The sequence below is a fragment of the Pseudopipra pipra genome, chromosome 2 (assembly GCF_036250125.1).
Source record: "Pseudopipra pipra isolate bDixPip1 chromosome 2, bDixPip1.hap1, whole genome shotgun sequence".
In the NCBI taxonomy this organism is placed as follows: Eukaryota; Metazoa; Chordata; class Aves; order Passeriformes; family Pipridae; genus Pseudopipra; species Pseudopipra pipra.
This window is the reverse complement of record NC_087550.1, coordinates 58261776-58289632: the sequence shown is the minus strand read 5'-3', so window position 1 is coordinate 58289632 and position 27857 is coordinate 58261776. Positions and strand designations below refer to the sequence as shown.

At 37.0% G+C, this 27857-nt stretch overlaps 1 long non-coding RNA gene across 1 annotated transcript in view; it reads left to right on the top strand.

Moving 5' to 3' along the window:
• Positions 1-8174: 8174 nt before the first annotated feature.
• Positions 8175-27857, top strand: part of LOC135406871 (uncharacterized) — a 31011-nt gene continuing 11328 nt past the window's right edge. Inside the window, exons 1-5 of the long non-coding RNA XR_010426539.1 lie at positions 8175-8448; positions 10961-11101; positions 11404-11583; positions 24115-24242; positions 24383-24619. This is a non-coding gene — a long non-coding RNA (uncharacterized LOC135406871). The remainder of the gene's footprint in view (positions 8449-10960; positions 11102-11403; positions 11584-24114; positions 24243-24382; positions 24620-27857) is intronic.

The following is a 27857-nucleotide window of genomic DNA, read 5'->3' as shown; positions in this document are numbered from 1 at the left end:
TAATGATGACATACTGCCATTTTTTTTCCTCAGGATAAGAAGTAATTGTACTTTGTCATTTCAGTTTTTTTTTTTAATTATTATTTCTAAGTATCTATTATAGTTTCATTTGGTTTTGTTCAATATAGTAGTGCATATCATTTAATATATTGAACATCTGCAGAATATTTGACCTGGGGGAGTAAAACAACAACCATGAAATGCATGCTCCTGATACAGCAACATAAATATATTACTGACTATTAAATGTAAATATTTATCCCCATAGTTACTGCTGCATGGCATCTTACTTTCCACAGCTATTTATAATTCTATATGAAAAGTCTCTTAGGAAAAAAAAAAGTAGTACCTTTGTATAACTATCGACTTTTTAAGTGAGCATCAGTATACTACTCTATTTTGAGGCATGGCAGATACTGTCTTGGGAGAAAGTGGTTTCTAATCCTTTCTTATCCAGCTTCATCAATAAAGAAGATATTTTAGGTTGACTATTCCATTTGTTTATGTTATGCACTGTCACTAATACCTGTGCAAAACAAGTTAAAAAGAGATGCAAAGGCATAATAGGGTGCCCATAGAGGTGGTAGTTGCCCCGTCCCTGGAAACATTCAAAGCCAGGTTGCACAGGGCTCTGAGCAATCTGAGGTAGCTGAAGGTGTTCCTGTTCACTGCAGTGGGGGTGGACCAGATGGCATTTAGAGGTCCCTTTCAACCCGTTATCATTCTATGATTCCATGAATATTCTACACCTAGACAGAGAAGATGTAAGAAGCTACACCAACTTCAAGGCAATAGAAGGGCCAAAGGATTACTTTTCTATGGTGTTCTGTTCCTGAAAAACTCCCACGATTGTACAGTAAGACAGCTTCAACTCCAATGAAAGATCTGAGTGGTTGTTCAGTTAGTAGGTCAATCATCTTTGAGAGCTTCCTGTTTGTGCCAGCGTTAAGGCTATCACTGTGGACTGAGTGCACACTGCAGTGTGGACTGAGCTTCTGTTTTCTCCCTCAGGATCTATGGGAAGCTGTATCAACCCTTGCAGAAGTTAAAGCAACAAGGAAAGCCTCAGTATCATTGCTCACTGCTTCAAGAAGTTTGTAGCAATGGAGCATATTTGTGCTTTGGCTTCCTGCCTCCAAAAGAGTGGCCCACTTTTTAAATGATCCTCTGTCTAATACTCTCCTCTGAAATATGATAGATATTATTTTAGCAGAAAATATTTTATGTTGATCTAATAATTCTACAGTAGCCTCTAAAAGCTTATCCTCAGTTAATGTGTGTGCACTCCTAACCCAGCCCATAGTGAGACAATACAATTTATTGCAAATTTCAAAGGAAAAATTTGCATGTAATCTGCATTACTTGGCAACTGAGCTAGGCCAGGAACAGTTGGGCTGTACCTTACCCTGTTATGTCTTCTTTACTCAATCACATGTGTTTGAGTCTTCTGTCAGTCTCTGGAAATGCCAAATACCCATGTAAAGTTTATGTTTATGATCATGAAAAATGTATCGAATGCATATCAACTTTTTTAAGAAGACGATGCCTGCAAAATATGCAATACAGTCTTCTGTTTTTCTTTCTTTCTACTTTTAATTCCACATTTCTCCATTTATTTCATGGAACAATGCTGTTTTCTTCATTGACCTGAGAGTTATACAAGATTCAGAACACGAACAGTTAACTCATTTCCTTAATATATTCCATTCCCTTTTTTTATCACCTCTCCTTACGGTCACTGGTCTTTATGTCAGCTCGTTTCTCTTATGTTATGCCTTTAATACACTTACCCTACCACTTACATGACTGCTCATCTTCCTCTGTCACTTTTTCTAAGTCTAAAAACAGTCATGTGTGCCATCAGTGAAGCTCACATATTCATTTATCGTTTGGAAGCAGGCTGTTACTTTTTTCTAAAATCTGATCCCTTAGCACTACAGCCAACCAGTGCTTGCAGTAATCATTTTCCACATTCTCTCCCCTAAAGAGGATTAATCCTATCTTTCATACTTCTTTTTCCATCCTCTGATAAAATGTAAGGGAAAACTCTGTTTGTGGTCAGCACTCCTCAGGCTGGTAATTCTGGTTCAATTTCTTTTTCTTTCTTTTAAACACACAGGTGCTGTGTTATGTTAGCAATCAATTGCTTTACAGCCAAATTGGTTGGGGAAGATATTTTTAGTTGGGACATTTAACTGGTACTGAAGAATTATGGGTTAAGTTGCTCTGTTTGTTGCAGATTTTTCTGTCTGACTGTGGGCAGCTCATCATTTCTCTGTATCTCAGTTCCAAGTCAGTAACATAGAAGAAAAATATTTTCTTCTTTTCATCTTTTCTCAGAATGTTCATAGAAAGAAACACTTTAACACTTTAAATAACTATCAGTTAGGATTTGAAAGCAAGTATTAAATATTAATTACAATTATCTGCTCATTTCTCACAGAGAATAGCAGCTGCGATCTTTGCTGCCTAGTTTTCTTGAAGCAACTTTAGAGTAATGAGTTGTATTCTTCCCTGGTTTTTGACACAGAAGAGTTATATGAAGATACTTCTTTCACACAACATCCTTACCCTTTCCCCCAAAAAAGAAGAAAAAAGTTTAAATAACCTTTTAAATGAAATATAGCAATAGTCCAGCATTTTAAGGATGAAAGTGCAGTTTTCTAAAAGGTCAGTTCCGTCCCTGAAAATGTTTTCAGTTTAGACAACACATTATGAAGTCCGTACAATCTAATAGCAATTTTCAGCACCACTAACAATAGAAAGTAAATTCCAGTCATTCACAGTAAGATGGCAATGTGGTGACAGTTGATGCTTGAGTATGTGTGCTTTGAGTTACTGCAAGAAACTGCTTGCTGAGGGGAGAGAACTTTTCCCTAGCTGACTGGATGAATTTTAGATATAGTTGAAAAATAAAACCATAACAGATTATAAAGTGATTGCAAATCATCAGCTGTGTGGCAGTTTCCCCGACCCTCATTTAGCAGACAAGTATCAAAATATATTAAATTAATAAATTCCAACAAAACAAATAATCTCACATTTTCTCCACAATTGTATTTGACAGATGTTTTTATCTTTTACTTCTAGTGAGCCACTACCATTATGTTTTATTTTCCAGATGTATGTCCTTGTTCTCTTAAAACTACAGCAGTTCCACTACGCAGTAAAGCTATAAATTCATAGAACTGTCTTCTGAAATGCCTGCTTGTTTCATAATTCCACTTCCATATCTTTAGTTATTCTAAAAAAATATTGAACTGTCAATGTGAGGGTCAGGAGATAGAACACTTTGTAACTTCTCTGCCAATGCCTTTGTTTAACTTGGAAAATAAGCTACATCACCAAGGGAGTGATGACATCAAGGATATATAGAGTCACAAAGGCATTAAAATGTTAAAATGTTAAACACAGTATACGGCAGACAGTGCTTAAGAGACAGAGTGGTATATCCACATGCATTTACTTTGGGTATCCACCAGCAAAACATTATTAAAACTTGTAAAGAATACAAAGCAGCCCACAAGGGTTCTGCAATTTAAAATAAATAAATAAATAAATAAAACTGTTCCCTGCTCTCAGAATTATTGTCTCACAGAATCATCTGCCTTTTGACCTTGAAAACTTATGCATGTTGTCTGACCCTGTTTTGCTGTCAGTTAGTTTAAATTTCATTTTATTATTTTCTTTTACCTGGGAATCAGCAAACCTTATGGGGCTTTCCTGGAATTTTCAGAGCCCTTTCTGGGTTTTCATAATATTGAAGGCAAACATTACATGTTTTCTTATAATTTCCTAGGAAAAAGAGAGAATGATTACAAAATATCTTGCCAAAGTCTTAAAAAGAAAAAGGATCATATAATATTTATTAATACCTAACTTCAGTTTATACTTAAATAGATGTTTATATTGACAGATAAAACACTGACCCATTTGAATTAGAGCAATTTTATGAACATGGATAGTGAATTATGAAGCCATAATAAGGTCTGAAGATGAATGCTTTTGTGTTCGTGGGAGATCCAATAGTAATATATGTCAGGGAGAGAGAAAGAAAGAGAGAGAGCCCATCTATGCTGGGACTTTGTCAGACCAAAGAGATGAAGGTGTTATATTAGGCAAGGAGAAAGGGAAATCGTGAACATTTTAGGTTATGTTCAGGTGTATATTGCTTTCTGGTATCAAGCCAAGGCTTGTTATCTACAAAACTCCACAAAACCTCCGAAGCCCCTGCCTTAATCTTGGAACTTTTTCTGATTCACAGTTTAAGTCTAAAAGATTTGAAGCTCTCAGTCCAACTGCACTGGCAGAGCTTAGGGGTAACCACAAAAATTGTTAATTAAAATTTAATGGTGGATATAGTCATCAGGCATTTGCCTACAGGACACCATACAAAGTGCAGATCACAGCCCATCTTAAACATATAAGATCTTTGAAAAATACTACTCTACTTCGAGGAAAACATCAAAGTCAGGACACAAAGAATGGAGCATTAGTGCTTTCCTCCATTTTTATCTAGACTTGGGGAAAATCTCTTTATGAGGGCTTATTCTACAGTCAACTTAGTTTATTTACCCCTTTTTCTTACTTGCTTTTTCCTCCTGTTGAAACATTTATAAAAGTAAAACAACAAACATTAGAAGAGTTGGAATTCATTAGAAGAATGAGAATTAGAAATCACACACAGAGAAAAGGCCGGTGTGATTTTCTGGTTAGCTCAGTATTAGAAGTAAAGTTTTCTGAGGGAGGGATGAGGGTGAAGCCAAATTCTTACCTAAATTTGTCTCCCATTCATACCCCTGGAAATCTTCTGAAGATGCTTAGATATAGCATATCTATTTTTTGGCACAGCTTTTACAAGATAGTTTGCTTTTTAAAAAAAAAAAATAAATTTTACATTTCCCCAGGTAATGATCTTATATATAGATGACATTGCCCTTTTCTTTGTATTTGAATATTGAGTATTTTGCTGAACATAACCTTAAAGAACCATTCTGCAAAGGTACTCTTTCTATCCCGTTGCTTTGATGAAGTCACCCTTCTTAGAATTCTATGCTCAGCTTCTACTTCAGATCTATCCGTGGCACAACTGTTACACTTTAGACAATCAATCCCAGGCTTATTCCTTACCTGTGTCTCATACCTAGCAGAAAGTCCTTGTAAAAATCCCTGTGGTTGATATTTCTACTCTATTCAGTATATACATTTTCCAACCCTTCTTGTCTCTAGTGTCTGAACACAGGTGAATCATGAATTAATAAATATATGTAAAATTTGTCAGTTTACTCTGTATATTTTCTATTGACTAATATATATGTGTAATGAGGATAGCTGTATATCTTTTCAGACCCAGTTGTTGAAAAAACTGAAGATAAGGAGAGAAAGCCTTTGAACTTGCTGGATAGATGGAAAGACAGTATGGAGAAAGGAGTCAGGTTTTTTCTGCAGCAATTAAATACTCAGAAAATTATATATTTACACACAAATCGCTACAAGCACAATAAGTGTGCCTTGCCAAAAATAATTTTTGTTCTGCAGGGTAGGTAATTCTGTGTATCCGAAGAACAGAAGGCTTATTCACATTTTGATTCTAACACAGCTTTTTAAATTGTCAATTTTCATCAGATTAGTACATAATTGGACCCTTTCACTCTTTTTATAATTTTTCCTTTCCTTTCTTTTTTTTAATAGTTTTAGATTGGACATCACAAAACAAACAAAAACACAAATAAAAAGAAAGCCTTAGAAAAGTGATATTATTTTCTTTTATATCCCCAACAGGAAATAATAACTTCAACACAGTGTAAGGCAGATAGTTGTTACCAAATAAGTGCACATAAAAAGATTTTTAGTATCCCACTAGGCACCTATCTAATATAATACCAGAGAACACTTCTTTTCTGATTCCATTTAAATATTGAGATAAAGAAGTTATAGCATTCGGTTTAAACCTCAGGACTAGATCCAGGCAGACAGGACAGCAAATAAGACTTCTGAAAACCTAGAAAGTAGCACAACTAATAATGCCCCAAAGGAAGTGAAATTCTCACCAGTTCATATAGAGAGAAAAAAAAAGAGAGTACTCAAAAAAGACTTCTGATGCCTTAGCATCAGAAAGGATCTAAAGGTATTGCTCTTAACTTTTGACCTGGCACTATAGTCCTTTGAGACCTCTGCCTTCTGGGTGAAAGGGAAAGAAGAGACGGTTTCACCTGGGCAAATAAGAATACTATATTTTTCCACTCTGTGACCTTGGCTATGTGATTTACCTTGTTGGGGAAAATAAGCAGCAGCAGTCTGGGCATATAAAGAAGATGTTGAAATTTAGGCACTACTGAAATTGGTTGGGATTTTTATATATTTAGACTTAAAAATAATGCAGATATCTAGCTACCAAGAATTTTTTAAACCAGTATGATTCTCAAATCACACTCCTAAGAAGGCAAAAGTCTTCAAACAGCCCCTGAAGCACTTCCTTTTGGACCTATAAATAGTTTTATAAATCTGTTTCACTGAACATTATTTCAGAAACTGCAGATCAGCTTTCATCTGGGTATTTGTTTATATGTAATCTGAGTATTCCTTTTTAAGTAATTGTGTAATACAAGGACAACATACTATTTATCTACATATCTAATCTTGCTTACATAATGCAGTACCATCCATTAATATTAGTTTATCTTATTCTGCTCAAACCAAAGAGACATTAAAAATACCTGGTTGGAATTTTGATTCTGTTGTAGCCCGTTTATTTCAGTGGATTGCAAACAGTCAATCAGTTTCCATGTGCTTGTGCAAAACCTTGGCAACAGTTAAGTCTTGTGTCCTATATTTCTTCAATTTCCTTAAATAAATATTTTTCTTTTTCTGGAATTCAAAGTATGTCTTAATGAAAAAAGAAAATCAATATTTTTATCTTACATTTATGAAATTTACCTTTAATTCGCTTTAATTAAGCTGTTAGGTCAAGTCATAACATATATTGGTCTTTTAGGTACCAGTAAGAGGCTTTCAATATCTCTATAAGTAAGAAAGAAAAGTGGGAAGAAGACATGACCTGTTGACTAATAATATGTCACCCTAGAACAAAGTTCAATATGAGATTTATGCTTGAGAGCTGTTAGTTATGCTGCTGATTCAAGATATGTCCTGCTCAAACTGTTTATGATGATGTAATAAAATGTGGAAGATATTTGTTGTGCAGTCTCTTAAAATTAGAAAGGAGCACTGGAGGTAAATCTAGTCCAACCTCCCTGCTCAAGCATAGTTCCCTAAAGCACATCAGTGAGGACTGTGTTTTGAATATCTACAGGGAAGGTGATATTGTCAACGTCTCTGGGGAACCAGTGCAAGTGGTCCATCATCCTCACAGGAAAGTTCTTTTTTATGTTCAAGTGGAATTTCCTGGTTGTCTTTGTTCATGGGAGTGCTGGTTTTGGCTGGGGTAGAGTGAATTTTCTTCAGAGTGGCTGGTGTGGGGCTATGTTTTGGATTTGTGCTGAACACAGGGTTGATAATGTAGAGATTATTTTGTTATTGCTGAGCAGTGCTTACACAGAGCCAAGGTCTTTTCTGCTTTTCATACTGCCACGCTGGCAAGGAAGTTGGGGGTGCATGGGAGGTTGGGAGGAGACACAGCTGGGACAAGTGACTCAAACAGATCAAAGGGATATTTTACCAAAGCATCATATTCCAGACCATATGACATCATGCTCAGTATATAAGCTGGGGGGAAGAAAGAGGAGGGGGGGATGTTTGGAGTAATGGCATTTGTCCTCCTAAGTAAGTATTACTGTGATGAAGCCCTGCTCTCCTGGAGGTGGGTGAACACTTGCCCTCCCATTCCTTGTTTTGCTTTGTTTGTGTGCGCAGCTTTTGGCTTCCCTATTAAACGGTCTTTATCTCCACCCATGAGTTTTTTAGCTTTTGCCCTTTTGATGCTCTGTCCGATCCTGCTGGTAGGGGAGTGAGCGAGGTGCTGCATGGAGCTTGGTTACTGGCTGGGGTTAAACCACAACAGTGGTGTTCATTGAACCCAGGAGAAAAGTTTCTTATAATATTGCAAGCTTAGATACCTTATGTCAGAGACCAGATTCATATCTCACCGGGTAGTTTGAGTGATGGGTCAAATAAAGCCATGTCTGGGGGTGGGGGGGGAGAAGGGCTATCCTAGGCCTGCAGCCAATATGGCCCAGAGCACATGGCAGGGAAAGCTGTGTGGCTAGGCTGTCAATAAGGTCTGCCTGGTTGCCCACCCACACTGTGCCCCCTAATTGTCTGTGGCACCCCACACTTTGGCAAGTGGGACCATGAGTGGTCAGTAAACCAAAAGTCCCGCCTAGAGGGAGTGGCCACAACAGCCAAAGTCTATAAACAGACACACAAGAGGTTTCCATATTGCCTTGGCCTGTAGTTCTCCTTGCCAGGCAACTTGTCACCTTTTAAATGGTAACTATGTGTTTCTGTCCTCTCTTTCTCTCTTTATTGTTTCTTCTCTTGATCTCTCTTTCTTTCCTCTTCTGGGCAACTTAAACACCTATTTTCTGAATTTCACTTAAGTTTGTGTTGGTGTTTGCCTAGTAACTTGATATTAAGTGCAATGCTTCTGTGAATTGCGTTCTTTGCACTGGGCGTTGTAGTGAAATGCTTTTCTTTGGTTTGCATGTTATTTCTGTAAAACTCTTTTTGCCAAAACACCTATTTTCTCACCAATTTAAAAGAAGTCTCCTAGAGAAAAGCGTGTAGCCTTTTCTCTGGATGTGAACTCAAGGTATCAAAGAATCAAAGACTTTGCGAGAGTTTGTGTAGGCAAAATCTCTTGAAGTCCAAAATGAAAGTGTAACACCTGGTAAAAGCATGGAACTTCTGAACCAGGGTGTAACATTTAAGCACAACTTTCTGGCACTGAAGAAATTTGAAACCACATCTTCAGTTTAGTGTATGAGTATAAATGAAATAACTTCCAATTTTAATCTTCATTTTGGACGTGCTTGAAAAGGTCAGATGGTGCATGAAATGAGTGAAATTCTGGTCTGGCAATAAGACTACATCTATACTATCTCAGCACAGTATATATCATAGCTAATGGCTAGATACTCTAACATTTAAATAATGTAACTGCAAACAAACTGATTAGTGGGAATGCTGTTTGACCCGAGCTAACTTCCAGGTTTTACCTGGGCACTGTCTGAGATGGACTGAGCTTGCGGAGGATAGTGCTGTGCTAAGGACTAACATGAAGGGCAACTGCAATACTAGTGCCTGGGCCCATGCTTTGGCCCTGGTGATTTTACTGGAAAACAGCATAGCGTAAGAGTCATGAGAGTGTTCAAAGAAAGAAAAGGAAAATATACAAGTTTTTGAAACTGCAGCTGAACAACTTAGTGTTTAGCAATGCCTGTGCTAAACTGAACCTCTTCATCTGACCTTTATTTATATCTTGGAGATTTTTCGCTTGTGTTTTAATCAAAAAGATAATTTATCCAGGAGGCAAGATGACATTTCAGTTTCTGTAGAAAATAAAAGATAACTAGAAAAAGAGAGAAAACATCATCTGGTTTCACTGTATTTTTTTAAGGAGGATGTTTTAGAAACCTTATCTTAGTAAAACAAATAACCTTCTCCTTCAGCTATGAACAATAGCAACAAAAACCTCTGACTACAGTCTTAAAATCTGCAGAATAGAAAACTCCTTTATAGTCATAGAAAAATATTGTAAAGCTTTAGAAGATACAATGACTGAAGCCCCAGTCCTTGGTGAATTATGATAAAAAAGGGAATGTCCCAGTGGCTGGCTTTAATTGTTCTTCATGAGCTTGAAAATGCCATGTAAATGTGAAAGATCCAGTTACTGGATTACCTATGTGTGTTTGATAAAAGATGCATCAATCATTACTAGTTATGAGTTGTTTCCATGAGAGGGCTTAAAAGGGAAACGCAGCTTGGTTTTTGTGCTGCAGATAGCACCCAATAAAGATGATGCTGCTGTTGAGCTGGCTGCAGAACTGTCAGCCCTGCCTTTTGCTCTATCTTTCTGAAAGTCTGTTTGCTTTGTACCAGATAAGGATGGAGGTACTTGTTGATAACAGGCAGGAAGGAATAATGGGATACAAATTTTGCTTATGATATTTGGTTTCTATTCCGTCTTTCTCCTTTTGCTTTTAAACTCAGTTTTTCTTAAGGTGCCCTTACCAGTTTCACATGCTCACTCTCCTCAAGTCTTGTTTCTCTGTGCAAAATGGATAACAAGTAATACTGTAAGAAATGCTTCACTAATTCCTTTGAAGGTCAAAAAGGTAGAGGCAATATTGTCACTGAGCTCTAGTACTGAAGAACAGTATCTTAGCCATCAGCTTTGAAGATATTCAGAGGCAGTCATCCTTTCATTTGTCACATTGCATGCAGTGTAAGGAGTGAGTGAAAATTAAAACTAAATTAATTGCTAAAAGATTAGTTTTTCACTTTGATTACAAGTTGAGCTCCAACAAAATCTCCAATTAAAACTTCAAAGAATGTTTTATGGCTTCTCTAATGACAAGAAGTACTGAATATGTCCCATGTCATCTTATCTCATAAAACTATTCAGGAATGACTATTCCTGAAGTTCTTCTTTTGCATGATGTAAACTCAAAACACCTCAGAGGGACAGTAGTTTTAACTTGGGTGTATGACATCCTGAGTAAGTTCCTGAACTACTAGATAAAATCTCTTTCTAAGATTTTCTCACTAGTGGTTTATGGGATTTTTTGGTTGGTTGGTTGGTTGGGGTTTTTTTGAATTTTATTTTTTTAAATGAGGCACCCCTTGAGGCAATAATAAAATTTCCCCTCTTTTTCCCAGGAACTTTTTTGTGAATTCAACCTGAAATATCTAATAGCTACCTACCATATATTTAAATAGAATTTACTTTTTTTGTTGTTGGTGGTGGCTTGGTTGATTGCTTTTTTGTTTGTTTTCGCAGAAGAAACATGCTTGAGTCAACTTAGAACATTTATACCTAAATGACATTCATGTACAGAGAGACGTTCACGTATGTAGCAGCATTATAAATGCTGCATATTTCATTGGAACTCCATGAATCACTGACAGTTCGCTTTTAAAGGTACATGGTCTGGGCGAACATAACAGGTTTTTTCATCCATTTGGACAACTATGGAACTGACAGCAAGATGTTATCTTTCAAAACTCAATTCTCCCTTTATTTACACCAGCGTGATTCAGATTAACTCTACTTGCTTTTATGAAATTAAATAAAAATAAATGCTACTGTTATGAGTAAGACTGAAGTTAAAATCAAGTGCATTTGACAACATTTACTATGTAGTTGAAGGAAAGGAACAATTATATGCTAAAACTGATTTCTAATTTTTATTTTTTGAAATCACAAACTTTTACTGCATTTAGGTTCTGCTTCACTACAGAAAGGAAGGAAGCAAGCAAGGAAGGAAGACCCAGACACCAAAAACCAGGAATAAAAAAACCTTTATTCTCATCCCATTGACACTTAGAGCTCCACTAACTTTAACACGTTATTCTGATGTACACCAGAACAAGAGAAGAACCAAATTAAATGTACCTCCAACTGTAAGTAATATTTACATGTGTGTGCACATGTGTTATACCTGTGTGTAAGAATGAACACAGAATCTCCAAACTATTTCTGTACAATATTAATACCAATCCTAGTATATGGGGAGATATATTTTCCAGACTTTTTAAAATATAATAATAAGAGGCTTCTGGTCTGATTCTTTATCTACAGGTAGATAAATATTCACAAATATAATTGTGGAAATCTTCATATCCATGAACATTTTCTTTTCCTCCTCCCTTCCCTCTGTGCACATTTGTATGCTACTGGCTCTTTTGCCCAAGAAATAGTTCTCCAGTCTTCTCTTTGCCACAGCACAAAGATCATCCCAAGGCTGTCCTGAAGTTCATTTGCTGAGGTTATACAGGGCACTGAGTGCCCTGACACCAACATGCTGAATATAAGGTGCTGCCGGAATTCCATCTTTGAGTTTAAAATTTTCTCATAAAATTTCTCATCCATTACCATTCTTTCAATTTGTGTAAAACTTTCATTATGAGTTTTTATTCCTGAAATACGTTATTGATTCTTTTAGAGAAATCTTTTACCATTTTTAAAAATATTGCTCTGATTATAAGTTTTATCCAGTTTTGTAGTGTTGAAAATTTATCAGTGTCTGATTTCACATCATTGGGTGTCAGTATACACCCAAATGCAATTCTTTTAAATTTTAAATAAATATGGCAACACCTTTTACAGTTAGACTTGCTATCCAAACAAATTCTAAAACTTCCCTTATCATGTGAGAATGTTGACTTCACCAGGAACTGAGAGTACTTAGGCCCTCTGAAAAATATCACTAATTTCATTTGAGACCTAAATAGGGAGGTAAGTGTCTGAGGGAAGCCCCTGAAACTAAGAAACTGCTGCTCTGAAATCAGGCTGCCTCTAACCCTGTATTTTACAAGTAGCCTTGACCCCATCTCACTATGCTAAGGTATACAGAAAGGACCTTCCAGGTAAGGGATTTTGTGTCCATATGCAAGTGCATTGCTGAATTCTAGGACAATAAGATCCTGTGGTCCTCTAGTGCTTTTGGAGGAGGCTGTAGATCAGGACAATCTGAGGAACCTGGAGAGCAATTCAGCTTACTCTTAAGTAGACTTTTAAAGGCTGGCCTTTGATTTGCTCTCTAGGCTTCGTTGGCTGTATTGATTAAATCTCTTAAGTACATAGGAAATGTATATACCCATCTCTTCTTTAGACATCTACATTCATGTAAATTAAATCTAGATCTAAATTCCATTCCACCAAATTATTCTTACTAAGCTTATATCAATATAAGTATTGAATGTTATGATAAGGAAATCTGCTGCTAAATCATTACTACAATTAGGGCTGACTTAGCTTTTGTAATGTGAAGACACAAATGACTTCTATCACTCTGTGAGCCTCAAAACACTGATAAGAGAAGCCAACTTTTCCTTAGCTGTCTTATTGCTAATTTTTCGGAAGGCGCTCAGTCAGACACAAGGAGATGAACTTTTAAAAGTTCATTTCTTTTGAAAAAAACTTCAAACTTCAGACACACTCCAGATGTTTAATTCCCACGCATGCTGATTGGCAAAGATAAAAGTATGTTTTAAAGAAGTTATTTTTTTATTTAATACAAATGGACACCTATGTCCTCCTATCTCCTCAAAATATCCATGCTTTACCTTTCTTTCTGCTCATCTTCACATCCACACTAAATGTGCTGTTGTTCTGTTACTCCATGTGTTTATCCTGACCACCATACATCTCTTCATCAGAGCAAAGAACAGAAGCTCAGAAATCTCTGGAGTAGCAAAGCTGCCAGAGAAGGTAAAAGCAGATTTTGGAGACTGGCTTACCCGGGGAGTCTATATGTCACATAAGACTTCCAGCAGGTTTGCTGAAATGGGTCTTTGTGGGAGGAAAAGAGCTGCTTTGGGAGCAATCAGGATCCCGGGTGAAAGCTTTTTCTCTTCAAACCAGCTGCTTCATTAGTCCTCAGAAAACACTGATGGGATTGTTTCAAGTTTTATGCACATTTGCCTAAGGCATTGAATGGGCACTTCTTTAAACAGAAAAACAAATAACCAAATCACAAATGATTAAGAGAATAATAAAACGGTGATTTTTTTTCTTGAAACCTAATCCCACCTGTACTTGGATGTGCAGATGTATTTTTAGTTCACTAACAGCTGTCCTAGCAAGGGAAGTCATCAAAAACCTGTACAGGCAGATGATAGAAATAGGACACACAAAGTCCCCTTCCCATTGTGGGATGGAAATGTCAGCAGCTCCCACACAAAATGCTTTTATAGTTCAAGCCTGGGACTGCCACTCTGAGTAACTAAGTCTGTACTTGTTTTAAAAATTCCAGAATAAGCCAATATTTTTTTCTAGATCTTGGTTTCTCAATACAGGAAGGTGAGAAACATCTTCCTTCCTTTCAGCACTTTCTGTTACCTTTTTTTTTTTTTTTTTCCTAAGTTGTAGCATCTCCAGGCAGAGAGTTGGGCATATCTTAATGGGCAGGCACCTAGCCATCTCTGCATGGCCTCTGCATGGGGATGCAAATAGAATAGCACACCAAAACTGTCTCACCATGGTCTTCTATATAACACTGAATTGAAAAATAAGACCACACACCATAGAATACATTCAGTTGAATTCTATATTTGAATGTATGCAAGAATTACATATGCAGTTAAATTTTAAAGTCTTTTTCAAAGGCAGAACCAGGATACTCCTTTGGTATTTCTCCCTTTAACTTTTTTTAGGGAGTTTAGTAAACAGTGAATTTTAATTTGGACAGATTTAGCCAACTGTGGTCAAAGAGTGAATATTTTATTTGTTAGGAAAAGGACAAATGTTTATAAAAGAATACATGCAAACTTATTTTCAGAAACTGATATTTCAGGTATCTAACTGGATTTCTTCTGTGTTTATGTCAGAGGACAAATAAGTTAAATGAAAACATTTGTATTTTATTTCTAGTTTCAGTTATTCAACTTCTGTTCCAGACGCAGACTGACATTTGGAGGAAACTATGTCTTTACTCCCACAGTTATCTAGCCGAGGCATATCAGTAAGGAGGTTCTTTATAAAAAGCCTTACAACCAACCAAACACCCACAAAAAAAAGACCTTCCAAAAAACCCCCAGCAAACTAGCATGCAGCTAAATCAAAGAGGATGTATTTCTATGTGGTTTTGACAGCACTTACCATAAGAAGCTCTATGGGAATGTAGTCTCTGTGTTCAGTATATGTCTTCTATATGTCTTCTATTAAATGGGGTGATGGGATTGGAAATTCTCCAAGAGCTAGCCTGTCTTTTTGATAAAACTGCTCATCTGTGGCACCTTTGCTAAGAGGTTGTTGCTGTTTTTAGTGCTTCATGTCTTACTCCAGAGAAAGAAGCACCTGTGAGCTCCACTGCTACATGCCTGTTATGTGACTGCAGCTATCTATTATCACAATATTTGCTTTTGTACACCTTCAACCTTTCAAGGAGTTTACCTGTTTAAGGTTATTTTACAAAAGGCACTCTTGAGGAAGCATGGTATAGCATAAACACTGTCTGGAATCTTTCATGGATTTTTTTTTTTTTATTTCTATCTTTCTTATTTTCTGCCCTATAACATGGAAGACAATTCATTCTTCCTTTGGTATGATGTACACACAGCATGTTCACCAAGATGAGACAGAAAACAAAAGGAAGGCAGAATGCCTTTCCAACCATGACTGATTTATACCATTCCTGGAATTCAAATTCGTTATTAGGTCAGTATTTCAAACCAGCTTAACTGGTTTTGTGGTAATTTGTATTTGCAAAGCATTTCTGGTCCTATCAGTAAATCTGGACCTTCCTTCTATTCTACTGAGTTTGCTTTTGGCTTAGCAATGTAACTGTTGCAATGAAGTGTACCTTCTGGCTCTAACAAACAATTCAAATATTTTCTGTTCCTCTGGACTTTTTTTGGTGCTTTTCATTTTCAAACAATCAAGAACTTAAGTACAGGAAGGTGGTGTTGCTGGAGGATGTTGCATTTCTCTCTCTTTTCTGCCCATGTCAAATGCACCCCTTGTGGTAGTAATCAAGGGAAACAAGAACAAAGAGAATAAGAAAGAGAAAATAAAGGGAATAATAGAACTAGATCACTCTGTGATTGCACATGAGTGCATAGCTCAGACCATTAGCACAAAGAAGAAAGAAAGAGCTTTTCATCTGTTTTAAATTGGAATGGGGAAAGCTAATCTATTAATTTCATAGTACATACAAATTTCCTCTGACTTCAACAAAAAATGCTCCTATGCTGAATAGGTAGAACCAGAAAAAGAAGTAAAGATAAAATAAAGACAAAATGCTCTCAAAATACATCAGGGATTTATAGCTGGAGTAAGTACTAGTTGCTGTTAACTGAGGAAAAATATGTCCCAGTTAGCCATTCAGGTGGTGACAGATGTTTTGTGGAAACAATTTGGGCCTGTAAGAAAGAGAGAATGTTGGGCTCTAATGCAAGTGGAGACTTGGCCTTTGGTGGAAGGAAGAGGTCCTAATAAGGACAGAGAGTTAATCAGATCAGTTAGACTGTGGTGGTTAACTGTATATTCATTTTGACAGCTTACTATCGTGAACGACAACATATCACAGAGTCAGAGCTCAAGATGCCAGCAATACCGTGGGAAGGTGAAACAACTTAGTGAGTCATGGATTTACTAGGATGGCTAATGCATCTGAGATTTGCTGCCCTGTGGCCTTTTAGCTCTGAATCATGGCATACGTGTGATGCAGACTACGTGAAACGATGACAGCCATATGTTTGTGCATCCAGTCCAGTTCAGACTGTAGCCGTATTTGGCCAAGACAGTAATATGAAAAACAAAAACCATTGTGGTCAAACTATTTAAAAGGAATGTTGGCTTAAATATTCTTGCAGTACTGGAACACAGTTTAGGGGAGCAGCATCAAACCTTTTTGGAGGATGCGTAACACAAGAGTCAGCAGGAGAAAAACATAATCCTATACAGATTATGCCGGACAGCCTGAATGGTAGTTCACCTTATTTGCAGTGAAATACGTACAACATAACAGAAAATTTATCTCATTTAAGGAATAGCACCATTTAAGTGGCTGCCATATTTATATTATATCTGCAATATAATATTGAGTTCAGCCACAGCAGAGTCCAGCATCAGTGTCCCATTCCTGCCATATTTAAGTCCTTTGAAAAATATCCTATTTCAATTCATTCATGACCCAGAATTAGTACTTGGACCTGTTTTGCAATAACAGTAGCTGAAATCATAAACAGTTAACTTTTGCTTATTGCTATCTTCTGAGAGCAAAACTGCAAAAAATGTGCATTTGCTCAGGTTTACACGCCACTCCATGGAGTCAGTGCAATTCAGAGAGACTGCAGCATGTCCTAACTATTTCTTCATTTTGCACAGGTGAGACAAAACATGCTGTGGAGGTTGAAGTGCCATAACCTTCTTATTGTATTTATTCATCTGGAAACTTAACTAAATAACTAGGATGCAACCACATAGGGCCTTAACATTTAACACCGAATACATTGAACCGAGTCCACACCAGATGGCAACTAGCAAAGAGAGCAAAACAGCAGTTAAGCAGAAATCAAAATTATTCCCATACAATTACGAAAAGATGGGAAGTCTGTATTTTCAAACTGGACTGACACATTTTCCTGCATTCATCGTGTGTGATAATTCTATACATTGTTTTACCTACCGTTCTGCTGATGAGTTGGGTATCTTAGATTACACACCTGAAAGGCATACTGAAAGGAGTTACATTAAAATAAATGAGCCTATTCGTTTTCAGAGCTTTGAGAGAGAAAGACTTAAACTTTCACAGCAGGTGGAACTACCTATTTCATTTAAAAATACTACTAGGGAAAAGAAGAATCTAATAGCTATCTGATGTCAAGAAGGTGTTATAAAGAATACTACATCTGGTATCTACTTTGGACTTTAAAAGAAACAAGAAAGACCCTGGTATCTACATTTCATTTACATTCAGAGCTGACTGGTAACCTATTCCCTTTTTTCCCTGTGTCATCCTTCTATACCTTCTGCCCCTGATGTCAAAATATCATTTCTAGGGTAAGTGTCAGAGGAAGAAGGCAGATTTTTCGTACACAGAGAGTTCATTACATACTTCTCCGTAAAGCTGAAATGTCGGATGTTGGTCTTAATGATTAAAATAAAAAACACTATTTTGTGTGTACCAATTAAACACACATTGCAAAGAATCATGAGGATAAAATTATACCACACAGTGTTGGGATCTCTGTGTTTATGGGAACATTAATAGATGTATTTTGTTCTCACAGTGGAAGCACATTAGCCTTTTATATTTTAAAGGTCCTTCCATGGAATACAGGTGCGATGTACTCTTACCCTGTAGCCCTGTAATAGAGCACTACCATTGCAAGAAATAGACCATAAGCTTTGCACTGAATTTGCAAAAATCTCAGGACAGAGGCTTGTCAGACCTGCTCTGTGTGAACTGATCTTGACCTGCCTGCAACATTTGTTCGCTCAGTTTAGCTGTAACATGCTAATGCAACTCTATAGTGTAGAGAAATGCAGACTTGGTATGGTAGCAGAATCCCTGAAAGGTGGGGATGCATGATGCACTGTAGAGGACCACAGGAGTGGGATGATAAGGCATTGAGTGCAGGCTGGCACTGGAAATCCTTTAGGAATAAATATTTCACTCACAGTCAGTTACAGAAATGCAGACCTGGAGCTGCATAAAACTGGGTTCAGGGATGACAAAGGTAGTAAATCCAGCTGTAGAGCAATGAGGGAAGAGGAAAGGTGTAAAAATATGTCAGCAAACCTAGAAAAATGACCCCATGTGGACTCTACAGTGAGGAGAAAGATACCATCAGCATGAACACCACATTCGTTCTGGAAAAGGACTCTGGCTGCTGATGATTCAGTGTTATAACACACACACACCAGAATGAAATCACCAACTTTAGGATTTCCAAGAGGAGTGGCAAGGTAAGCACACCACCAGAAAAAGGGCTAGAAACTAGGAAGTGCATATATAGTAATTCCAAGTGTATTATTATTGTTTTTTCTTTGAAAATTAGGGTTTGACAAATAATGATTATATTGTTATGATTTTAGTTATGCTGACAAGAAATTATTGTCTTTATATGTGTGCTTCTTTGTTAAAAGTAAGATTTCAAACATTAAAATATGCTTAGCAGGACTTTTGCATTCTCACTAAGAGTATGCACAAGTGGCCTTACAAAGAATGTCTGGCAGTTTCCTGGCTGTGGAGAGAAAAATCAACCACCTTCCAAAAAGATAGTGCAGCTAAAGCATCAAAAATACAGACTTATCCGTGCTCTCTTTCCAGTGTGATTAAATTCCAGTTAGCAAGGACCACCTCAAAAGTGAGAGGTTAATTCAGTTTCCACAATCCATTCGGCAACTTGACTTGACAGCGTCACAGCCAATAAGCATGCCAATTAGTGTGATGTATTTCTATTAATTTCAGCATTAACTACAAAAATAACTAGTCCGGATATTCTGGAAGTACTGTGATTTGAACATATAATAAAACTGAGCATTGAATTAATCTAAATGGATCTTAATTATGCATATGAAAAAGTATATAACTTTGGACATAAACATCTGGCTGATGATGGGTGAGGGACTGGCTAGTGTTCATTTGTAACACAGCTCACTATTAGTTGAGGTGCAAACAACCCATTTCATCATGAACAAATGCCACTGACAGACGTTATTTCACATCTCTCTTCAGAGCATTTTGTCCTCTGGATGGAATTTAATCTCTGCAGCTAGTGTCACTATGGTACTGCTGGTGACTACAATGGGCAACGTGGCATTATCCACAAACTGTTATGCAAGCAAAGATTTGCACATTGTTTACCCATTACTTGTGTGATGGAGCCTTAAATAATCTTTTCATTTGATGCGGTCTTCCTAATTTCATTTGAAATAATATATCAGGTTTTTTGCTGAGAGGAGATGATTTCCATAATTTTAGCTAGAAGTGAAAATATGCATGGAAGCAAGAACAAAAATTAATCCTGAAAAATACCTGCTGAGCCTTAGCCCATGATTTTTAAACCACAGTTCTCATACTTGATTTTTTTCTCTTCATTTTCTCTTTTTTTTTTTTTAATTTGGTCTCATCTCATTAGACGAGTTTGATGTTACCCCTAGCTCTTCTCAAACTATTATTTCCATGTGCAAAAGCTTATTCCCACTGAAGACATTTGCAGTCTCACTGTTTAATGTAAGCAGGTTTTGACCCATTGAATATACAAGGCTTTAAACAGTCCATTTTAAAAGACATTTTTTCTTATGCTGTGAACCCCTGAGGTACTATGCCAAGGTTAGGAAGCTGTGCATAGTTATTTTTGTGCTTTATAAAATGTTTAACATTTTCAGTGCATAAATCATTTTTAACTTTACCTAATTTCAGAGCATAAAGGGCATGTCAAACTTTACTAAACTGAAGCCCCAGGAAACAGTCTATAACAATGATGGATTTTTATAATGATATAACCCTTAATGAATTATTGTAGTTCTTTAACAAGGTTTTAATAAGAAATTTCTTTTGCCAGCATGGTTATTAGTTCTCTCATCTGAACAGCCCTGGGCCTGTCTGACATAGAATTGTACAACATAATATTTCTTTCTGTGTCAATCATATAATACTACAAATCTCCAAGCCTGAATAAAAGAACTAACTTTTCATTTCTTTGATTTTTTTTCTTTTTCTAACCATAACGGTCGGGGTTTTTGAATATGTAACTTGAAATAAAGATGTGTTGACTATGATACAACTGTTGCTTATGTGTAATGGAAGAGTGCCCACTGTTACTTAGACACTTTCACTGCGGTACATGATCTATTAAAACTGAGTGGATGCTTGTCTGCGTACTTATGCACATTTTTATGGATACATTGTTCTCTTTTCTTCTTTTTTAAGATATTTCTATATGTCTGAATGATATTTTGAATATTCTGAAAGACATTAGTCTTTTTTATTTTAGTGATCATACTTATACTTGTCACCATATGTTCATGTATGTGTACACATAATTATTTACTGATATTCACTTGAGACAATTTAAATACATTTTTAAACCTTAGCTTTAAAATACTAAAAGAACATTAAACCTTCAAAGTTGAGCAGGGAAATGTTAAGAAATGCCTGTCCTATCTTTGTTCACTCCTCTTTTGTATATGTTATGCTACAGTTATTAATTACTTGTTTAATTATTCAGGAGACACTAAACTAAAGCTGACCACAAAAGGCTTCAGAAAAAAACTTACAAGACTCACTGACTGCATGGTATAAAGTAGTATGGAGTTTCATGTCAAGGAGTGTAAGTCAATCAGCATGGTTAAAATGGCAGTAAATGCTCAAATGCTGCAATGGACTCTAAATTCATTACTCCAATCAAGAAAAGGATTTTGTAGTCATTGTATATTTCTCAGAAAACATCAGATCAATACCCATCAGTGATCGTAAAGGCAAGTGGAATGTTAGCAATTATTAAGGAAGGATTTGAGAAGAAAATATGGAATACCATATAACCATAGAAATGCATAGAAATTCACTTTATGATGGTACTTGCATCTGGAATACAATATAAACTTCTAATCCCTCATTTCAAAAGGATATATGAGAGCTAAGAAAGGTACAGAGAAGAGTGACAAGCATGATTAGAGGTAGAGAATAGCCTATGTCCAAGGACAAGTTAAATGTACTCAGAATCTTAGGGGGGGGAGAATAAAAGAAAAGAAGGAAACAAAATTTAAAAAAAGAATAACTGAGAAAGGCTGTAATACAAAAATATTAAGTCAAGAGTATCATAGAAAGGGGAAATATATCTCATGCCAGCAATCAGAACTCCATGCAGATGATTAAATTATTAGGTGACAAGTCTACAAGTGACAGAAAAAAGTATTTTTTCACAGGTCACATAATTTCATTTTGGGACTAATTGCCACAGAATATTTTGGAGACCACATGCATAAATGGGTTTAAAAAAGTGATTATACAAATTAATGAAAGAAAATCATTAAGAGCTATTAAACATGATGAAGTGATTCCCCAACTCAGAAAATCCTTAAAGTATATATTGCCAGAAGCTGGAAGGACACAAAAAAGAGAGGGTTTATTCCACTTTAGCGTTGTGGATTTTATTTTGTTTTGCTTTTTTTTAGTTGGTTATGTTTAAATTCTTTTCTTCAACTTCCCTTACTGATGACTTCAGAGACGGGATGCTGGGGTAGATAGACTTTGGTCTTAAACATTAAAGACATTTTTATCTTTATATATTCTTTTTACAGATTAAAATCTTCAGAGAATATCTTATAATTGCCTCTGTGTCTTGAAAGTGTAATCACAAAGAAATTCTATGCAATGTTGACACAAGAAACAAAAATATGTTTGTAAAAAGTATTTTACAGTGTATCTGGTTAAAGCCTGAAAAGGCATATTCTGATCATATAAGTGGGTTACATTTTATTTTTCCAAAATATGTGACCTAACCAAATTTGAGAGAATTTTGATTAAATGGCAAAAGGAAATTCAATAGTAATTTCTACCCTATATTATGTGTTGGCCATAACCTGCAATTGAGTCTAAGCTTGCCTTTTGTCCACATTTTTTTGTTCAAGCCTTGATATGAGAGTAGGCTTCTGTTGTTCAGGTATAAAAGGAATAACCACCGAGATAGGATTTTGGACATATTTTTATATAGTCATGTTCAATTTCTTACATCAAATGAGATCTTGAATACAAACACAACATTTTTATGTTTGTTCTCCAAATATTAGGCTTTACTGGATTAGGCATTCCTTATGATCTGCACTTTTTTTAGCATTCGTTTGGCCAGAAAACAAACTTGTTCAAAAGCTGCAATTTTATTTTTCTTCTTATGTACTGTTGTGCTGAAATGTACAGCTACTACTGGTGCAGCCACACTGTATAACTGCAATTTCTTCTTTCATTGGGCAAAAAGCATCTCAGACATAGCATACACTTTTTATTGCATGTGTTGCATAGATAAACTAGCCTGAGTTGTAGGATACTGTGGTTCTGAGTCATGCTGAATATTTCAGAAAGGAAATAGGTTCCCCCTTAGCATGGGGGCCTTTCTGTGGGATACAAATTAAAGTTTGGATAAAGAATATGGACATGAATGTTTGACTTGCACATCTCAGGATAGTACCCTACCAGCTTCACTACTTTTCTGCTAAGGTAGGCTACGCGGTCTTGGACATCCTTAGCTCATATTTGATCTAGTGAATGTCACTGTGAAGATGACATTCAAAATGGGTGAAAACTGTATGAGAATCAGAGTTTGGTAAAGGCTTAGCCTAGTCATAAACAAATTGTTAACTGTAAGGCAACATCAGTTATTGGTGGGTTAACCTTGTGACTGGTTGCCAGACACCCATCCAGTCTCCCTCTTACCCTAATTTTCCCACAAAACAGGGGTAGAAAGTACAATGAAGAATCTCACAGTCTGAGATAAGGACAGGGAGATCATTCACCAGTTATGATTGCAGGCAAAACAGACTCATCCTGGGGAAAAGGAATTTAGCCTACTCACAATTAAAACAGATTTAGGTGAAAAACAAAAAACTAAACCACCTCCCCTCCCTTCCCTTTTTCCCAGGCTCAACTTAACTCTTCTCCCATGACCCTGCACCCCAGGTGGCACAGAGGGATGAGGAATGTGGGCTTGGGAGTCAACCCACAACAACTCCTTGCTGCCGCTTCTTTCTCCTCACACTTTTCCCCTTGTCCAGTGTGGTCTCCTGCATGGGCTTCAGCTTCCTTGAGAACACATCCACCTGCTTCCATGAAGGGTCCTCTGTGGGCTGCATGAAAATACATGGTTCACCTTGGTCCTCACCACCTGTTGAGGGGAATCTGCTCTGGCTGCTGGAGCACCTCCTCCTTCTTTTTCTTCTCTCACTTTGGTGTCCACAGGGCTTCCTCACACATTTTTGCCCTCACTCCTCACTGTCATTCAATGTTTTGCCCTTTCTTACAAGTGTTTTCCCAGAGGTACCACCATCTTTGCTGAAGGGGCCTGTTGGAGGTGTCTGGAACCAGATGGGACAGTCCCAGCCTCTCCTCAGAGATGCAGCCTCTGTAGCCCCTGCCTGCTGATGCCTGAGCTCTTGCGCCTGGTACAGTTTTATGGTGTTACAGGTGCCTCTGGAAAATAAAACATGCCAATTTTTCAGCTTCTGTACTGCTTCAGCTGAAATACAGCAGCACTCTGTTTTCACTCTTCTATACAGACATGATCCATGAAACCTAGGGTCAAATGACAATTGAGCAATGTTTTTGTGGATATCATTTTTGTACTGAGTCTAGGTGCTATGGAGTTGATTTACTAAATAGTAGATTTTATAATGCCGGAGTTTGGATTTGTGACTGAAACAGTGTTGAAACACCAGTATTTTAGCTCTACAGCATTAACTCCTTCTCTGTTTTCCCTCTGCTGCCCCAGAGAGTAATCTTGGGCTTAGCAAGAGGCTTGGAGGAGAGACAGCCAGGACAGCCAACAACAACTGACCCAAATGATATTCCATATCATATAACATTGTTCTCAGCAATAAAACTGAGAGTTTTTCCAAGGTAATTCTTGCTCATTTGTCTGCTGGTAGAAGGTAGTGAGTGACTGCCTTTGCATCAGCTTTTCTATTTTTTCTTTATTTATAAACAATCTTTTTCTCAATGAACAAGTGTTTTGGTTTGGTTTGTTTTTTTTCTCACAGCTTCCCTTCCAATTCTCTCCTCCATTCTGGTACATGGATTGAGTGACCCCATGGGGGCTTAGCTGCCAGCCGGGGTCAGCCCAGAGGTAGAAAATGGTTCAGATTTTTGTGGAAGCCAAAAGCTGATGACATTTGAGATGATTACCTCTGCACTAGATGATTTATGCTTACTTTACGCTGAATGGAAAGAAGCAGAGACTGCTAGGACACTTCATATGATTCATAAGATCAATGCAGGTAAGGCTGATCCACTGGTATCTTATTCACAGATTTGTTTGGGTTCCAGGTTCTGACTTTGGTGAAAATAGACCAGCCAGTTTGCTGCTTAGGTAACTGTACATGCAAGATAAAGCAGGAATATAAGTAAGTATCTTAAAAATTTTTTTTGCTGTTCCTACTGTAGGAAGGCCTCCATGTTGACTTTTTTATGGTTCAGCAATCCTAGCAGGATGAATCTGTATTTGTATAATCAATTATGTATAAAAATCAGGGCTGAGCAAATAGATATTTTACTTCAATAAGTCATTCTGGGAAGGCATTCTATCAGAAAGTGATTCAAATCTTTCAATACTAATGTCTGTTCAGTTATAAACTTTTCAAAGGGAAAACTTTAACACATAAATTCAAATTATTAACACAGAATACTAGAAGGAATTACTGATACAGACATACAAAGACCAAGTATATATGTGAGACATTGGATTATTATACTAGTTATTGACTTGGACCAACTCAAGTGTGTGTAGGGGGGGAGAAGGGACAGGTTGAATTTCAGAAAGGTGAAGTGGTGCCCTGTTCCATACTTCAGCCTCTTGGAGCCTCCTTGGGAACCCCTGGGGCATCTGTCAGTCACTGGACACCAGGAGCACTGCCCACACCACACCCCCTGTAGCTCCTAACCCAGCCTCAGGATAGCTGGCACACTGGAAGTCCCACCTTGGGGGTGGCCACAAGGGGCCAGAGAGGATGAAACTAGCACGATGCAGCCATTGCATGATCACAGCCCTACCATCTCTTGAATTCTTGCTAGCTGAATCTATGGTGGATCTACAGGTGGTAGCTATAATTCTCTCTTTTTCTTTTTTTTTTACTTCTTCTCCCAAACTCCTGTCTTGATATTTGGGTAACTTAAAGCTGAATGGGTTGGGTTTTGCTAAATTGTATGGGCTAGCATGTGCTAAGTCAGTGCTCTGTGGAGTGCTTTATTTTGGTTGAATATTGCCTGAACTTTTGCCATCTTCCCTTATTTTCTAAAATTTGACAGTACAAGTGTGTTATTTGACCTCCTGAAAAACACGTGCAGCATCTTCTCCTGTGCACTATCTCAAGGTATTAAAAGAAATGAAGGCCCTTTTAATATATCCGGAGGGTGGATATTTTTGGTGCTTTGTATATTTTTAAAGTAAAACTCCTTTGATAAGCTCGTAGCTGTAATCTGGAGTCTTACAAAATGTCAAGAACATGAGACTTCATTTTATAGTTTAAGCCTTTTTTGTGTCTTATTTGGATCAAATTTATGTGAGAAATTTGCATAAGTCAGGAGAGATCCTTATTATATGATTCACTGTAACTCATTAGGGCTTTTGTTTCCATACATAAATGAACTCTACTGATGTAAAACACAAATGATTGCACTTGATTGACCCTGAAGTTATACATTCTTGACAAAAAAGTATGGAGCATCTTGAAAGCCACATGCCAACAGATGTAAAGGAGATGAATTCCACTATAAATATGGTGATTATTACTGGCCAGCATTGTGAGCAGCAAATTTTTAAAGCATGCAAGCAAAGAAGGTGATGAGACAAGATTGATCTCAGAAATATTGATCTCATCCTGCAGCTTTGTGTTTCAGCACATCATTCACTTTCAGCTCTCTGTCTCAGTGGTAACCAGCTTGAAGAGCTTGAACTTCTTTCTGTGTTACAGCTACTATTCTGTGTACAGAGTTTTTGCAAAGAACGATGGGGAAGAGACCCAACATTCTTTAAGGAAGACCAGAACCATGGCATTCTTTTAAAATACATTCATGCAGTATCTTGATTAAATAAGTTAAGTTTGGTTGTACACAGATTTATTTTAATACTCATGGTTGGAGTTATTTCCTATACCAATATTTTTTTCTGGACTCTTTTCAGCAGTATGTATATATATAAATGTGTATAAATTTATGGTTTCATATAAATGACTATTTACAATATAAAATATATATTCATATGTAAATATAATTAATAATAAGGATTATAATCAATAAAAGCTGAGCAAGAGAGAAATCGGAAAGACGAATAATCACTTAAGATCTTTGCAAATGCATTATTAAGCATACTAGGCAAGCTATGATATGCCAGTTTGGATTAACTACTTGGAAGAGGACCAGACTACGTGACTTCATTTTCTGACTACAATGTACCAACAAAGATTTGAGATCTGACCTGGACTTCTTGTATTTTGTCAGTACCATCTATCCCAGTTGAGCTAAAGAGATGTTTCCCACTGTCTGGGTCAGTAGGAGCTGTCATAAGTATTTCTCAGTCAGCAGGGGTCATTCTTGAGCCAGTGGGAGCTGTCACAAACCATTTTGACATAACATGCATCATGCTGGAAGTGAGATTGACCTCTCCAACCTCTCTTGCTATTATATGCAAGTAATCATGCCACTCCACCCATGTGGTAGCTCAAATTCAGTTCAACTCCACCACTCAACCTGATACTGTTGGTCTGACTATCTTTTCAGCTGCAACAGCCATTTATCTGTGGAGCCTCACCCAAATCAATGGGATTATTCTAGTGGGAAGTTATTCTGGACTGCAAAATATGGTCCTTTATCTCACACCATTTTACCCTGCAAACCATCAAAGGGGGAGTTTGGGTTGCATTTGAAAAGACTGCAGGATAACAACAGATGCTCTGTTGTGCAGAGCAAAACATCTGACACACTAAGTGGCTAGTTCTGAAAGTGCACTGGGTTTGGCAAGTAGGGTCTTCCAACAGAGTTTTCTGAGAAAAAAATCCCTTGCACTATGAGAAAGTCAAGTGTTGCAGAAAAGAGAACCCGATGGATGCTATACTCACTGCAGTGGGTGATGGGTAGTACTGGAGAAATTTTTATCTTTTATCTCTGAATAAGTTTTCAACCATGAACCCTGTCGTGAAGGAAGTGACTAAGCTTTCTCTTTCAAGACAGAATAATGGAAACTACTTTTAAAGTAACTTCTTAAAGTTACTTTTCTTTATCCAGTGGTTCCTGGCTACTTTATAGCTGAATATGAACATCTACACAGAACATGAGCCACTGTTGCCCTAAATTTCCTTTTTGGTTCAGGGGAATCAAACCCCACAAAGCCTATCTTGCAGAAATGCTTCTACTTTGAAGTACTACCTGGGAACAACACGAGTATGAGTGACGAGAAACTCTTCACTGATCCTCTAAAAGCCTTTTTCCTGTGCCATGTATGTTTAAAGATTAATTAGATAC